We start from the raw sequence: 18,124 nt of genomic DNA on the forward strand, positions 1-18,124 counted from the left end.
TGAAATCAATTTTAGTTGATTTGAAATTATTGAACTAATGGAAAAGGTATTAGTTGTCATTAATTGACTTCTAATAAGAATTTTTTTACCATAAATATATTTAATTATTTTTTAACTCTTAAATTTGAAAAAATAGTGAAATTCTGATGACTTCTAATAAGAAAAGGTTTTATCATAAATATATTTAATTAATTTTTAACTCTTAAATGTTAAAAAACTAATCAAAAAAGATGATTTTGTCTAAAGTAAGGACTTTTAATGAAGAACAAAAAGTTCAAACAATATTTTTAAGGCCTTTACACTTTTAATATATTAGAGATATAGATTATAGATTATAGATATAGACATAGACATAGAAATAGATTATAGATAAGTTAGTTTCATTTCAAAAAGAAATTCTTTACTTAAATATTAAAATAAAAGAGAAAAATCGGAAAAAGAATTAAGATGTCGTAAAAGATAAAAGTGTACACCATCTTTCTAGATATTAATATTCATTAGGAGGGTAATTAGTAAATTAAAATAAAAATTATGCGCGGCAAAATTCCCCTCTTCCCTCTCCTTTTCCTTCTCCAAAGGGCACGATTTTCCTTATCCATAATTCTTTAGTTCAACTCCCGTTTTTCATCGTCTTCTCTACATCAAGGCAAAAGTGCAATCGGGATAGTAAAGGTTCATACTTCGTCTTACTCTTTCACTTTTTATGTGATTTATTTGTTCTTTATCTACTTTCTGCTATAGAATTTATATCTGAGTTCAATATGTTGTTCGATCTATATTTTCTTAAATGTATTAGGTTAGTTTTGTTCGATGCCCTTGTTTTCGAGGTCTGATTGCAAAGCCTACCCTTTTAAGAATTATTGTTGTGGGGAACATAAGTGATTGCAAAATTTCTTTGATCGATCTTTGTATTTTATAGTTAATTGGGATTTCTGTATTTGGGTTATTATATGGGTTGTATTTCGGATCGTAAACTATAAAGAACAACTCAATGCATATTTTGACTTAATTGATCATAAATCTTTTGTCTTTGTTGGTTTGGCTGAAATACTTATGTTACTGGTTTATTGAACTTTTATTGGTTTTTAATAGTTGGATATTCAATACTTTTCTGCTGATTTTGGCAAAGTTGTTATCTTTGAGTTGTTTCGATCTTAATTGATCATAGAAATTTTGCTTTTCTTGTTTTGGAAGGAATAGTCGTTTTCTCTAATCAGAATGTTTACTGGGTTCTTAAGCTATAGGTGTTGTTTTGCTCCTGTAGACAGTAGACGAAAGTTTTGACCTTTAGGGGACATACTTATTGATCAATGTTCTTTCATCTTGTTTCGGGGAATTCTTTTAATTCTATTATCTAAAAGTTCATTGAGTTTTCAGAAACTGAATATTGTTGTGCTCTTTTGACCAAAGTTGTGATCTTTTAGGTGTTTTTATCTTATTAACCAGGAGCTTTTGTCTTTCTCGATTTGGGACGAGAACTTGTGTTTCCGTTGTTTGAACATTTATTAGATTTTCAAGAATTTTTTGCAACTTGTGGTCTTAAATATGTCATGACATTTCTATAGTTATAAGTATGTCATTATGTATAAAATGAAAAGTTTGAACTTAAATATGTCATGAACTTAAAATGAAAAGTGGGTTTTACTAATAGTAGCAGCTATCTTTACGTGAAAAAGTTTCTGAAAGAATTTTACATCACAAGAGTGAAGGTTTCTTCTCTCTGGCTGCTGTTACAGTATTACTTGATAAACCAAAAGCAGTTTTTAGAAGAGTTTTATGTTACAAGGGAGAGTATTCTTCTTCTGCTTTCTCCCATGAGAATAACCTTGCATGAATCCTGCTCTCCCCAGAAGTTTGAAACTATCGTTGAATCAACCATGCCTCAATCCCTCCAGTTGGTGGTCGGCCATATGAAAAAGCTGACTCTGTTAATGCCCTTCCTACGAAAATATTTCCCCAAGAAGCATCTCCAGTTGTTGAGAAAGTCTAACTTTTCTATTATTTTCGTAAGGGTTGAAGTAAAAGAGAGATACATTATTGTTAGTTTTGTTTTCCTTTCCCTTTGTAGCCGTGTCCTTCCTCTTAAAGACATTAATTAAAAATGAAATTGTGCTCTTTCTAATAGCTAAGCTTTTAGATGAGATTATCACACATTTTAACCGTATCGTCTTCTATTTGTTTTTTAATTACTTTCTGAGATGTATGCCTCTACAATCTCCTTAACGAGCAATGGAAATGTTTGCAGTTCTGGCATGTTTGACTTAAAAGAGTTGTGCTTGGTTGGAGGAAAAGCTGCATGGATGGCCTACCTGGTAAGTGCTAACGAATATGAAGATCTTATCTTCGTGCATTTTTTCCCTGGTAAGAAAAGGAAAAGTTTGTTCCTTAATTGTACGTTAAGTGAAGAGTTAAATTGCCAGAATATGAAACTATGGCAATTTCTAGGTTACCATGTATTGTAACATCTATTGACCAGTTGGAATTTTCTTTGCATAAAATTGTCTTGAGTGAGGCATGCTTCTCTTAAGGCTTTCATCTTGCTAACGAATTTTAGAGATTAGCCTCATTTAACTGAGATATACATTTGGGTTGCGAGTATGAGTCTCCTTCAGAGATAAGGACCAAATTTCTTAGTCGTACTTCAAGAAAATCCATTCCCAGTTATCCTCCTCATATTTGAGTTAGAGACAAAAGTCGTGGGACTCTTACGGCTTGAGCTCATGAGTTTTCTGTGTAAAATTCTTGCCTTTTCTAACTTTATTTTCTATGCAGCATACTATTTCGGCTTTAATGTATTCTTTGATATCTTGATGTGTACCCTTCCCACCCTTTCCTTTTCCTGTTGTTTCTCTGTCGATTTATATCGTCTTATGTTGAGTTCTATTCAAAATTGTGGAGGCAACATATATCTGAAGTTTGAAGTTCACTGAATTTTTTTATTTTGAGTCGGGGGTCTGTCGAAAACAGCCTCTCTATCTCACATTTGAGGTAGTGGTATGAACTACATACACTTACCCTCCCCAGGCCCCACTTGGTGGAAATATACTGGGTATGTTATTGTTTAGTAAGAACAGTAGTAGTATTAACAATAAGGCACTTCAATATCTTAAAAATTTTCTTCAGGCAGGGTCATCTTAGAGCTAGGTTACGGAGGACATGTGTGATGAGGAGATGGAAACACTTTAAATTGACCACCCTACCCACTAATGGACTATGGGGGAGGGCAGAACTCCTAGATTCATTGAAAAACATGGGCAACTATGGTTATTAGTCTTTTGCAGATTGATACATTTATTTGGTGATTCCATACTTCAAGTTTATTGCGCTTTCAAGTCACTTTGATGGCTGGCTGGAATTCTTTATTTAGTTCCAGGTTATCTTTTGAATTGCTAGATGAGCTTATATGATACATCCTTTTGCCAATGAATAAAGTATGCTTGGTGCTTAGATTTTTGGATGCTTTTTGCGTGTAGTTTATTTGACCTTTTCATTGTTCCTTCGTAGCGTTGTTGGCTCAGATTGCATTCTTGCTTACATCTTTTCTTGTTTTGCATTGCCAGAATTTGGTTGAGGAGAAGAATAAGAAAGTGAAGGAGTTGTAAGATAACATTGCTGCAGTCAATTTTACCCCACAAAGCAAAATGGGAAAGATGTTAATGGCTAAATGTAGGACACTGCAGGAGGAAAATGAAGAGATCGGAAACCAGGTTAAAGAAGGAAAGGTAGTAAATGATTTTCTTGCTGAGCGAAGTGTATAAAATATGCTCTTTCCTATCTTGTTCTCGTCCCTGCCAAGTACTCTTTCAGTCTTCTTTTTCTTTGATTGCTATTACATTTAGCTTGGTTTTTGGTTGGATCAGTGCATTTTACAATTCAAACAACAATTTTACATCCCAATTCGAATTGGCTTTTCCTTAAGGTTGTATTGTCTTTAAGGTAGTAAATCTGTAAATGCTTGAATTGTTGCAGTGTCAATACATGGGTCCATTCCTAGCAGAGCATAGATAAACCAGCAGGAGTAGGACACAACTGTAACATCCCGATTTTCTGAATCGGAATGCTACACGGTGCTCATGACCCTAAAGGACCACAAGCTAACCCATGACTGATATCTGTACCTATATACTGCATAATATATCATAAAATTCGGAAACATGAACATGAAAGGACATAAGGTTCGAACTGAATAAACTTCTGATAACAAAATATCTGAAAAAGGTATAACAATACCAAAACAAGTCATAAATACTGAAAATAATGAGATCTGAATATCTAATCTGACATCTAGTCTGAAAGTTTCTAATTGAACTGAATAAGGAGTTGGAACATATCTCCAACTAACTCCATCTAGCAACTGAATAGTAAATGTAGCAATAATCATATCGTCCTCGAATGAGAAGGACTCACTGCAAACTCTGAACACTGGAATGCTAGTGTTGATCTGGAGCTCGTGCCTCTGACCTATGGTGTAACATAAGAGAAAGCACCATAGCGCAAATGTGTCAGTACGTCGGAATGTACTGAGTATACGAGTGAGGTAGGCTAAATGCAAAGGGTTATATGCATGAACAATGCTGACTAATATGAACGTGAGAATACATACATGCATACATAACTGTAACTAAACTCGCTAACTACTGCGTCTGAATACTGACAACATGAGTGTATTGATACTTAGATACTGAATAGATGAACGACTATTTATGATAGTTCGAATTATGAAGAACTGGTCTGGTTGAATGTGTCTGACAGTCCTGCAGCTGAATACTGATATCATGAATTATGATAACTGATATGACTGATACATGAGTTCAAAAAACTGATATAACTGTGATGATCAGCCTAACCAATGTAACTGATACTGAGTGACTGTATCTGACATTCTAAGTTCTAATGGAACTATCTGAGTTCTGTTCTACTTGGAGTAACTAAATCTGAGATTAGTCCTATCTAGCAGGTGATCATGAGTATACTGATAATAAGGATGATTTGACTTAGTCTGAGATCAGTCCTATCTAGCGGGTGATCTGTAAATCTAATGATTCTGATACTAATTAATCATAGTTGAGATCAGTCCTAGCTAATGGGTGATCTTCAAGTCTATTTACAATGATAAACGTTGATTGTATCTAACAGTACTGAATCTGTACTACTGAACTGAGTTGACTGTATCTGACAGTGCTGAATCTGTAACTAAAACTGTAGGATGTGTTCATCAAATCGACATGCCCCAAACTAAGCTGACTGGGGTCCAATCTCTGCCCTGACCGGAAGGGTGTCAGTATCGCGCGACCAGTAAAGACATCTGCTGTGGAGTCAGTCCTAATCTAGCGGGTGACTCCTGGGATCAGTCATATATATATAAATGTGCTAACGGATGACCCCTGAGTATGTCAGCCCTCTCTAACGGGTGACATCTCGTACCTATACTGGCAACGTAGTTCTGAAACTTAGGGATTGCTTCTAGGGATCTCAGTCCTATTCTAGTAGGTAAGTCCCCATCCCTAGGCTCACTCGGTGCTGAATCCTACTCCCATCTGAAATACACTAAACTGAATAACAGAGATGAACTGAATAACTAAACTGAACTGATTAGCTGAACTGATACTAGTGGTATTGTTTAGCGGAGCTAAACAAAGTTTATCGAATTCCGATGACTAACAAAATGTACTGAGTTTTGAGGATTGATTGAGAGTACTGAAGTTACTGAGATTGACTGTGAATACTGAAGTTACAGACTGAGTACTGAGATCACTGATATTACTGAACTACTGAGACTACTGAGATTTCTGAGTTTTCCTGAGTTACATGACTGACTGAATTCTATAGATCATGGCTTAACTGAGTATCGTGAGAACATGACATGGCTCTAGGCACACAACTATATTTTTCGGGTACAAGTACCCCCAGGACATGATGGAAGGAAACTGACACACATGACTAACTTGATCATAAGAGTAGAGTCCATAATTCACAATATAATAAATAAGGGATTTCATACTAAGCATGGTTCTCAACAATCTATTTCATTGAAGGGAATTTCATACAACATGTATATATTTGCATAGCTTTCAATATCATTCTCATTACATATCACAACCACAATCCATAATATCATAACTTAGGGAATTTCATGAAGTACATGGGTATTCTACATCTTGTACATGAGTGGGTTTTGCAAGTAAGCATAGCATAATTTTATAAGACTATTTCATGAGTAATCCAACAGTGTTCACAAGACACATTATCAATATGTATGAAATTGAATCATATAGGCCTATCATGAATCCTTAACTTAGTCACAGTTTAGCTATAATGCATGATTTCTAGTCTCTTAGGTATTTTATCAAATACCTTACATGCACAACTTAGGCATAGGTGTAAATCATATAATTACTCATCATAAATAATCAAGCTTACATATTTTCAACTCATATGATGTCATAGATTCGTATTAACAAATAAAGATTATATCTTGGCATCATTCAGTACATAAACATGATCAACAATCCATTCATAACATGAAAACCATAATATATAGTTTTAGAAAAGGATTCTTGAACTTCATGGACAAATGGAGTCCATGAATTATCTTGGAAAAAGTCTTAGAATCTTGTTTTTGAGAGATGAGTTTGATGGAAACCCTAATCTTGTGGTTGAGAGTGTAAGAGAGGATTTTTAAGATGCTTAACTGAAGAAAAATGGGAAAAATTATGTCTCTTTAGGGTTATAAGTCGTGGAAGATGAAGGAAAAGACCAAAATACCCTTATGAAATAATTTTTCAGTTGCTGAAAATCATAACTGATGACCTTCGTGATAGGGCGTCATAAATGTGATAAGCTATCACGAATGTCGTCACTTAGGGTTTGGTTTCTGCCTAAGGCTGACGACCTTCATGATAGGGCGTCACAAATGTGATAAGCTATCATGAATGTCGTCATTTAGGAGCTGGTTTCTGCCTAAGGCTGACGAACTTCGTGATAGGGCATCACAAATGTGATAAGCTATCACGAATGTCGTCACACTGTTTCTAGCCTGAGATGCTGGAGTAAAATAGGCATAACTCTTTACTCCGATATCGGATTTAGGCGAAATTGACTATGTCAATATCCTTCTCAAGAATTTAATCGGTAAAGAATATTTTGATTCGTCTGATAGCTGGGAGTTATTTGAAGCCTTAATATACATCTAACTTACTCATAAAACTATAAAAGAACCATAATGTACTATACATGATCTTGGTACATGGCTCTAATATTGGTTTGAATTTTTCGGGGTATTACAACAACAATGGCAAATGAAAGGAAAAATGGCATGTACTCCACGCTCTTTGTGCTGATTACTAGTCTATTGATAGATAGAGGAGGTACATAACGATGGAGAAGATGGGAAGCAACAAAAATATTGTAGCGGAGTTAAACTGCGACCAATTATTATTTTTTAAGTACTAATTTCATATTGTAGTGGTTGAAAACTCCCACATAATTTTCTAAGAAAACAAACTAGTATTTTATTGTGAGATTTATAGAACACCACAGTATTTTTTTTTGTGACATTGTGATCATATTGCGGGGGTTTATAAACTACCGCAATTTTTTTTTTTTTTGAATTATTAATATTATATTGTGAGGGTTCTAAGTTGTCACTTATTAACTTAAAAAAATCCCACAAATTCAAAATTCATTTTGTGGCGGACGTCAGGGAGGTTTCGAAAAGCCGCTACAATATTGCTCGTGGCAAGACTTATTGTGGCACTTTTCGAAACCGCCACAATTCTTTTTGTTGAGGTCAAAAATCGTCACAAATTGATAAAAAACCCGCCACAATTTACCAGCATTTTTGTAGTGTCATCACAAAAATCATCTACCCTAGCATGAAAATAAATTCGCACAATCAGAAGGGTAAAATTTTATATCTAACTATTAAGTAGAGTTAAGAAAGTAGAACCCAATTTATTTCTAATCCATGGCTTCAACATTGTCTTGGTACAACCCTTGGTCGCAATATTTGAACTCCTTAATTGCAATTTTCTTTAAACAAAGAGTGTGTTGCACTATAGATCCTTTCTCATTGCCGGAAAATAAGTCCCCCCTACTTGCTATAATATTGAGAGAATGAACCATTTTTATAAAATTTCACTTCGCAAATACCTATGCCACCAACAGACAGGACCGAAAGGTTTTTGCAACACCACTAGAACATGCCTTAAGATGCAATTTATATATCCTTGTAATAGCATATCTCTATAACAAACCATGGCTGATGCAATTAACTTTTAGCTTTTGAAGAAAGTCAAAACCACTGAAAACAAAAAGAAAAATGAATCTATTTTTACAACCCTCAGTCAAACAAGTGACAGTCATCAAAGAACCTATTCGCAGCCCTCTTCCAACAGTTGTTTCCTTTTTTTTTTTTTTAATAGAAGAATTCTTCAACTCCAGATTTTGAAAACAATAGCCACAAACGTGGCTTCACACTTCTCTGATCTCTATCATATATCAAATAATATTTCTCAATTTGACATTGTCTTCTTCTTCAAGAATAGCGTTTTTAGATTGTTGGAAATATGTTCTATGAACACATAAAATTATACGAAGAAGAATACAAAAATAAAAACTTGACAATATGAACATTGAACACAAAATTATGAGGCTTGGAATACGTCTGAAGCGCTTTCCTAAAAAAGATATTTGCTCCCTCTCTTCAACGAGATTGCTATGGAATGTATGCAAATAGTTTTAGTGGATATAACAAGCCTTTAGATTTCTGCACCAAGAAAATAGTGAAGATAATACTATTGAAAAACAAGAATTCTAATACTTGATCTTTTTGAAAGAAAATAATTCTTAGGGGAATGTTGTAAGAAAGTAATAATGTGAAAAGTTTCTCTAAACTTTCTTTTAAGAATTTTTTTTTTTTTTGAAATCTCAAAAGGTAGGATATATATAGAAATGATGAAAATCAAATATTGAAAGGACACAACCATTCATCTAATTCATCTAAAAGATACCTCTTTATTAAAAAGACATCTCTTTTCATAAAAGACGCAACCTTTCACTAAACACATCTTTTCATAAATTTTTTTTTAAATTAATTTATTTTAAACAAAAATCTAACAGTGCTTACCTCACAAAACGCACTCAAACACTGCCACAAAATTAGCAAAACGTTGCAACCTCACTATCACAGCACCCACAGAGATATACCACAAAATCAATGGGGAATACCATACAAAATGGCGAGCTCACAACATAAACGGACTTCTGTTAAACTTTTGAATTGAGAGCATCAACACTTAAGAGGATTTCTAGGCTTCATATATGGTTTCTATGGTTTTTGATCGATTTTTAGAGTTTAAAATAAAGCAGAAGTAGGTTCCATATACATTCTCAGCAATCTCCCTATTTTCTTCAATAATAGACCCAAGATATTTGAAACTTTCTCAATTTAGATGAACAATATATCAACCTCACTTCCACATCAGCCTCATATGTTACGTCACCAAATTTATACTTTAGGTACTCTGTATTAGTCCTGCTCATGAACCTCAATCCATTAGACTGCGGGATCTATCTCTGAACCTCTAACTTAGCATCAACTTCGTTGTGAAGCTCGTAAATCAAAATTATGTCATTTGCAAATAATATACATATAACACCTCACCTTGAATTATTATTATTACTAAATAGTAATACATAAGAAGTAGAGTAGAAGTTCAGTGATTAACTTATGAGGATGTTATGGATATGAATATTTATTCAAAGGTTTATTTAATAATAAGAAAAAGAAGTTTTAAGTATTTTGGTCTATTATCTAAGATAATGAAAAAAAGAAACGATGATGTCATAGATCATATTTGGTGCATAGTGAATGAAATGTTTGCTCAAAGCCAAAGGTTTATGTGATTAAAAGGTGTCATCAAAATTTGAAGACAAGTTCTATAGGGTGGTGGTTAGACCATTGTGTTGTATCAAGTGCAATGTTAGCCGATCAAGAACTTTCACGTTCAAAAAGCTGAAAGTTGGGAGATGAGAATGTTGAGGCGGATGTGTGGATACACTAAGAGAGATAAAGTAGAAATGAGAATATCCAAAATATAATATAAATAATTTTGATGGAGGATAATATGAAGTAAATGAGACTTACATGGTTTGAGCATGTGAAGAAGAAATGTATGACTGCACAAGTGCAGAAGTATGAGAAGTTGACTATGAATGATACATGAGAGGTAAAGGTATGACGAAGAAGTATTAGAGAGAAATTATTAGACATGACATGGAACAACTCCAACTTGCTGATGACACGACCTTAGATAAAATATTATGAAGGAACCAGATTAGGATATAGGAATAGTTGGATTATTGAAGGTTGTCTCACTTAGTCTTTTATACTAGTAGTCCTAGTGTAACACTAGAGTTTCCTGTTATTCCATTTTTTGTTAAAATTTACTATTTTTAGCACTTCAATATCATATTATTTTGTGATAGTGACTGCTCCATTTTTAGTATGCATTATTGTAACTTTTAATATTTTGTCTTAGTTTTATCATACTAGTTGTTTCTTCTTTCAATCTCCTTTGTAAAATTTTAACTTGAGCCAAAGATTTACTAGAAACAACCTCTCTACCTTGTAGGGATAAAGTCTATATAAATACTACTATTAAAGCATGATAGAAATTTTTTTTCGTAATACTATTACAAATTCAACTTTTTATGTTGGTCTTCTTTCAGTACAAGATCCACCCGAGTAAAGCATCATGTTTAGAGTAGCAGGTGTTGATTCATTTATGAAGTCAATTTTGTAAGAAAATTTTTCGTAGTTTTCCATTATTTTTCATCTTCATTGACCATGGTGCATTCTATTTTTACAAGTTATGACCATATCAAGATATCTTTGTAACAAGAAAAAAATAATTTAAAAATATTTGACTTATCAAATAACAGTACTTCATATAAAATAAAACGAACCAATCGTTTTTATCACGTAATAATATTATGCATCATTAATCAATTGTCATTGAACAAATAATCAAACATTTATTTTTTTGCTTCAAGGAATTAAAATTTGTTTCAAGAAAAAATAAAACGTATATAGTGCATCTTCAAGAGAGATTAATTTTGTAAATAATTAATTTTCTATTTTGAAGGTGCAACTTTTATTTGGCCTATGAATATGAAAATCAAATTTCATTAATCATTCAGCATGTGTTAGGTAATCTTTCATGCATACTTAAATCTAAATAACTTAAACAAGACTAACCGCGTCATTGCACTTAAGCAAATAATGCATTTGTATTGAGTAAAGGTTGTTTAATCACATGGTAGCATGATGCATGGACACGTTGCAAGTTAAAAAATAAGAAAACATTCAACAATAGTGGAAGAAATATCAATAGCACAAAGAACGAATATGCTAGTGAAGGAAACAACTGCAAAAAATACGCAATCGCTGGTGCCTAATGTAACCTATTTTTTGACCATTTGGTGAGATCAATATGCCAGGAATAAACAACTATATAATTTGTAAAATAAACAAGTAAGCAAATAAACAGTTTAATGATTATTACAAATACGAATAGTTATTCAAACAAAGTTGGTACAAATATTTGCTTAGACCCTAGTTGAACTCTGCAGCAGAGTCGTTGTTTCTGTTTTGCGAGAAAATGACTAAGACTCGTTTGAATTCAAAAGTTTTTAAAAAAAATATCAAACACTATTAAAAATAGAGTCTCCACTTAATTAATTTAGAAAAAATCAAGAAAAACCTTAAAAATCATACAAGTGGACTAAAATATGAAAAATCCTTTGAGTTTTTCAGAATTCCAAGTAAGGGTTCATATTAACACTTTAAGGAAAGATTTTAAGGCACCTAAAATATCCGCTAACACATAGTTATCTGATCTATTTGAAAATAACTTTATGACTAACTTGATAAAAAATGAGATTGTTTTTTCATGAAAATCTAATTTAAAATTTTGGAAGAGATTGACAATTAATATTAAATCACATGTAGAAGGAAAGTAAATTTTTTTATAGTTAGTTAACAATCTAGTTAATTGATTGATTCAGAAAATAACTTGAAATAGTGGAAAAACATACATAATTGAACTCAAAGGGAAAATTCAATTACATTGAGATAAAGCAAATCAATATTAGAGGGATACAAGTACACAATCAATCAAAATATATATATATATATATATATATATATATATATATATTTCTATTTATCCTTTTTTCTCATTTTTCTGACCTTTTTCTTTTTTTTTTATTTATTACTTTATTTTTTAAAAAATTTAAAAGTGTCAAATATATTCTCAATTAAAGACAAACATTCAATAAAATGAAAGATGAAAAGACATAACTTCAAGACCCATGGTTTTACATTTCAATAAACGGATATTAATGTTAATGAATATACTTAAGTACTCCAATAATGCATGTTTGTTCATTTTCTTTTGGTAGTGCTTCACATGTATAAAACTTTAACAATGTTTTAGATTTGTATTCTTCAACTTCAACCCTTGCTACTATATTATTTTTATAGCAAAACACTGCTTCCTCTAAGCAGTTAATTAGTTAATCATGTAGTAGAACTTTGATGTGATACGTTATCAGTGAAAATCACTCTATTTGAGCTCTGCTTGTACTAGGATTAGTTGTTGGCAAGACTATTGTGCCTTCTACTAGTGGTGTCAACCGAGAAGGGTAATAAAAGTTTCTCTTTTTCTAAACCATTTTGTAAGTACTTTATTAGGTTTAGACATAAGAAAAGAGGGGCACTCTATATTACTGATGGTTATGTCTCAATTGTTATATTTAAGCATGCATATGCAGGTGGATATTTGGCAATACTTCAATACTGATTCATTACATGACGACTTTAGGCTTTGATTCAGAAATAAGGGCCAATTTTATTGTCCTTGGAGTTATCCCATTGCATACTCTACTAACAATGAATATAGATTTATTGTATATAGTCTTACCCAACATTTCTACAAGAATCTACTTTTACAACTTAATTAGGTAAAGTTTAGATATTAAACTTCATTCTCATTTTTTGTTTTGGAATCTGTTTTCACAACTTAATTAGGTAAAGTTTAGATATTAAACTTCATTCTCATTTTCTTTGAAAGAAACAAATACATTAGATGCACATAGAAATTAATGTCCATTTCTCTAATTTTATTCATCTATGATAACAAAGTTTTTGTATCTTTTTAATTTTCAGTATATTGATAATTTTTATTAACTGTTATAGCTATAATATAAAATATCATTTATAATTGCCCGAAGCACGATTACATTCACTAGTGTACAGTAATAGGAAATAGATAAAGAAATTGGGATTTATATCTTATAAGGCCCAAACCTATAAAATGGTCCAATTTTAGACTTTGACCCATTTCTTCTTCTGCATCTATCATAATTTCGAGTTGAGCCTTTGAGGCCGAATCTGCCTAGTTAAATTAAGGGCTTTGGCCTATTTCTTTTTTTGATACCCGTAACAGCTTCTTTTCCTCGTGTATATCATATTTGCTCGTTGTACTACTGTATACCTCTTCGTAATAGTCCTTTTTAGACTTAAATTTTGAGGCTAGGACTCAATTAATGATGTGGACCTCCTTGGTCAGTTAAAAAGTACAAAGAGAGAAAGTCCATTGGAACTCCAAGTAGACGTCACATGCCAAAAAAAAGAAATAGAAATTATACTATTGAATACATGATTAACCCAAATCAAACATAATGCACAAATATTAGACATGAATAAACGATGGCATAATACATATAATACATAAATATGACCCTAAACTTGACATCAAATTATAACATTGACCTTAAACTTTGAGAGTGCACAAATAGGACCTTTAACTATTCAAACAACAACAACAACAACAATAAAAAAAGCAACAAACCCAGTGTGTTCTCACAAAGTGGGGTCTAGGGAGGGTAAGATGTACGCATTCCATACCACTTCCTCCGAAGAAGTATAGAGGCTATTTTCAATGGATCCTCAGCTCAAGATAAAGAATCAGAGACAATGAGATGGATTACATAACAGAATAAACCATAAGGAATAACAAAAGTAAATCAAAGCAATACGAAAATACGAGAGATAGTGCAACACGAAATAAGAAAATAACAACTGAGAAATTATGAATGGGATACCCACGTATAAGTAACAAATACTTACAGCCATACACACCTATGAACACAGTCCTAGAATTACTAACCCGACAACACAAGATATCTCTTTCTGGCTAGCTACAGCCCACACCCTCCCGCTAGCCTTCTACCCTTATTCGCGACCTCCACACCTTTTTATCTAGAGTCATGTCCTCAGTAAGCTGTAGCTGCTCTATGTCATGTCTGATCACCTCCTTCCATTAATTCTTCGGCCTACCTCTACTCCTCCTGAAGCCATCCAATGCTATCCTCTCACATCTATGAATTAGGACATCTGTGTCCCTCCTCACCACATATCCAAACTATCTTAACCTTCCTTTCTACATCTTATCCTCCATCGATACCACTCCTATCTTCTCCCGAATAATCTTATTCCTAACCTTGTCTCTTCTATTAAGCCCACACATCCAACGCAACATACTTATTTCTGTCACCTTCAATTTCTGGATGTGGGAGTGCTTGACTGGCCAATACTCCGTGCCATAGAACATGGCCGGATGGACTGTCACTCTATATAATTTTCCTTTAAGCTTAAGGGGAACTTTCTTATCACACAACACTCTCGAGGCGAGTCTCTACTTCATCCAACCTTCTCTAATATGATTAGTGACATTCTCATCAATCTCACCATTCCCCTGGATCATAGACCTAAGATACTTAAACCTATCCCACTTACAAACATCCTGGGAGTCCAACCTCACCACTACATCATCTTCCTACCTCAAGTCACTAAACTTTCATTCTAAATACTTTGTCTTGGACCTTCTCAACCTGAACCCCTTCGACTTAAAGGTTTGCCTCCAAACCTCTAATTTGTCGTTTACGCCCCTCCGCATCTCATCAATTAGCACTACATCCTATGCAAATAGCATGCACCAAGGCACCTCTCCTTGAATACTCATCGTCAACACGTCCTACACCAATGTAAATAGGAATGGACTAAGATTCGATCCCTGATGCTATCCTATCTCAACCAAAAAGTGGTCAGAGTCTCCTCCCGCCGTCCTCACCCTGGTCGTTCCTCTATCATATATGTCCTTAATAACTTTGATGTACACCACCAAAACCCCTTTTACCTTCAAACACCTCCAAAGAACCTCCATCAGGACTTTATCATACACCTTTTTCAGGTCGATGAACACTAAGTGTAAGTCCCTCTTCTTTTCTTTATACTGCTTTACCAATCTCCTCACCAAATGGATTATCTCTGTCGTCGAGCGACCAAGCATAAACCTAAATTGATTCTCCAAAACAAACACGATCCTCCTCAATCTCCGCTCAACCACTCTCTCCCAAATCATCATAGTGTAACTCAACAGCTTAATACCCCTATAGTTGTTACAACTCTAAATGTCACCCTTATTTTATAAAGAAGAATCATCATACTCCATCTCCAAGCTTTAGGCATTCTCTTCGTCTTAAAAATGCCATTAAATAAATCCGTCAAACACCTTAGACCTACCCCACCCGTATACTTCTAAAAATCTATCGAAATCTCATCCGTCCCTGTCGCCCTACCCCTCCGTATCTTAAAAGTAGCCTCTTTAACCTCCTCTATCTTAAAATGCCTACAGTAGCTGAAATTACAACTCTCCTCCAAATGCTCCAACTCCTCTAACAGAAAGCCTCTGTCCTCTTCCTCATTCAAAAGTCTATGAAAGTACTACTGCCATCTCTTCTTAATGTGAGCATCCTCCACCAGAACACTACCATCCTCCCCCTTAATTCACTTCACTTGATCTAGGTCACGACCCTTCTGCTCCCTAGCTTTTTCTAGCCTATACAACCTCCTTTCTCCTTTAACCCAGCATACAAGCTCTCAAACACTGCAGACTTGGCAGCTAAAACTAACTTAGCCTCCTTCCTAGCTACCTTGTAAACGTCCCTATTCACCCATTTCTCTTCTTTATCTTTACTCTCAATCAACTTAATATATGCTCCCTTCTTAATCTCCACTTTCTTCTTCACTTCTTTATTCTACCACCAGTCCCCCTTATACCGAACTATCTGGCCCCTCAAAACACCCAACCCTTCTCTAGCAGTATTCGTGATACAGATGACCACCCTATCCTACAAAACATCCATGTCCCCCCCTGCACTTTGACACCTCTATACTCACCATCTTTTTTCCTATCTCTAGTGCACTTTCTAGCGTCAAGCTACCCCACTTAATTCTAGGTCGACCCTCCTCGACCCATCTCTTCTTGCTCTTCTTGATAGATAAGTCCATCACTAGAAGCTAGTGCTGGGTCGAGAGGTGCTCATTCGAAATGACCTTACAGTCCTTACATAACACTCTATCCCCCTTCCTAAGCAGCAGAAAGTCAATCTGAGTCTTGGCTATCATGCTTTGAAGGGTAATCAGGTGATCCTTCTTCTTCAAAAAGCTTAAATTCACTACCACCAGCCCAAAGGCCCTCATAAAATCCAACAGGGCAGCTTTAATACCTCGTATATTTCTAAGCTAGAAAGTAAACCATTGTTCCTACGTATGAAACCTCCTATCTTGTGATTCATATTTGAATACATAACTTATAATGAGTATTCTAGTGAGAAGATAGCTTATAATGTGTTAAGCGTGTTCATAAGAGTCACTTATAGTAAGGCAAGCTAAGAGCTTTTGAATCCATCAAGTTTTAGTGTTTAATTTTGCAAGAGTCATTGTTGAAAGAGCATAACTTGATGTATATATGGTATTTAGGTAGATTTATACCCACTAATTGTAGAGAATCGAATTAACTTTCCAGCGATACCAATTTTACCAAATTCCAACATCCGAGCAAGAAGTTATGGCTTTTCAAAGTAGAGTGTGTTGCCTAACAAATCACCTAAAGGATACTGGAATGGTTATGCCATAAGTTGTGCGATGCACAACCTAATTTATACCATTAGTTATGCGATGCACAACCTAACTTAGGCGATAAGTTATGGGCCCCACAACCTAGCTTAAGTGATAAATTGTGTGTCGTATTTTTATGGCCCAAGAGACGTAAACACCCTATTTTTGAGTTATTTTAAGGGCAGAATGGGTATTTCCCACCCCTATATAAGCCTACAACACGGGATTTATCCCTTGATACAAATCAATCCACGAAGATGCCAAAATAGTCCACAAAACATGAGAAGAACAACCAACATAAAGGGATACAAGATGACAAACACAAAACACATGGATTTGCAAAATAATGTAAGGATAGATAGTGAGACCAAGATTATTAAAAGATTAAGAACAAATTATATCTAAACATTAAACCCTAATGAATGTAATAATAAAAACCATACTCTTACGGTGATCGCTAAGATAATCGACTCACCTCAAGATCCACCGTTTCCAAGTAAAGAACAATATTGGCTTTTCCAAGCCCTATACTAAGGATGACTTTTCCAAGTCCTAACTAAGACTATACTAAGGTGTTCTACTCTTAAGAGAGAAGATTTCAAGTGTTTCAATCTTTCATCGTTCAACAACTAAAGAGAAAAGACCTAATAAGAGACTATATATAGCCTAACTTATTACATAATGGACCAAAATACCCTCAATGAAAAAGGAGGTCATGGGTTATTTCTTTAGCATGCACAATCTCCAAAATACCCTTAATGAAGGGTGCTTCTTCAATGCTCCAAAACCATGGGGTCATGCTTCAAAACTTGTAGTCTCAAATTGGCATCAAATGTAAGCCCCCATGCAATCTTCCACACATGGGTTTGTTTAATGACATGCTCAAAATGGGTCCTCCATGCATGTTCTCGTATCCTCGAGGTGACCAAGTCTTGAGCCTCTATGTGTTGGCCTCTAAAGATGTCATCAAAAGATAAGATGACCATTTGTCTCGTATCATCCCCAATTCAATCAAAATATAGTCACTCCTCTCAAAATTTTCTCAAGAACAAGTTAGGGTTATCAATTGGGGATTTAAATTCAAGAAAATTCCATTAT

The 18,124-nt window shown here is 34.2% G+C and overlaps 1 long non-coding RNA gene across 1 annotated transcript; it reads left to right on the top strand.

Annotated features, from left to right (window-relative positions):
- Positions 1-517: 517 nt before the first annotated feature.
- On the top strand, positions 518-3,914 carry LOC107879716. The gene is made up of 3 exons (XR_001677088.2): positions 518-672; positions 2,246-2,312; positions 3,561-3,914. It is a non-coding gene; the product is annotated as an uncharacterized LOC107879716 (long non-coding RNA).
- Positions 3,915-18,124: the final 14,210 nt, after the last annotated feature.

The sequence above is a fragment of the Capsicum annuum genome, chromosome 8 (assembly GCF_002878395.1).
Source record: "Capsicum annuum cultivar UCD-10X-F1 chromosome 8, UCD10Xv1.1, whole genome shotgun sequence".
NCBI lineage: Eukaryota > Viridiplantae > Streptophyta > Magnoliopsida > Solanales > Solanaceae > Capsicum > Capsicum annuum.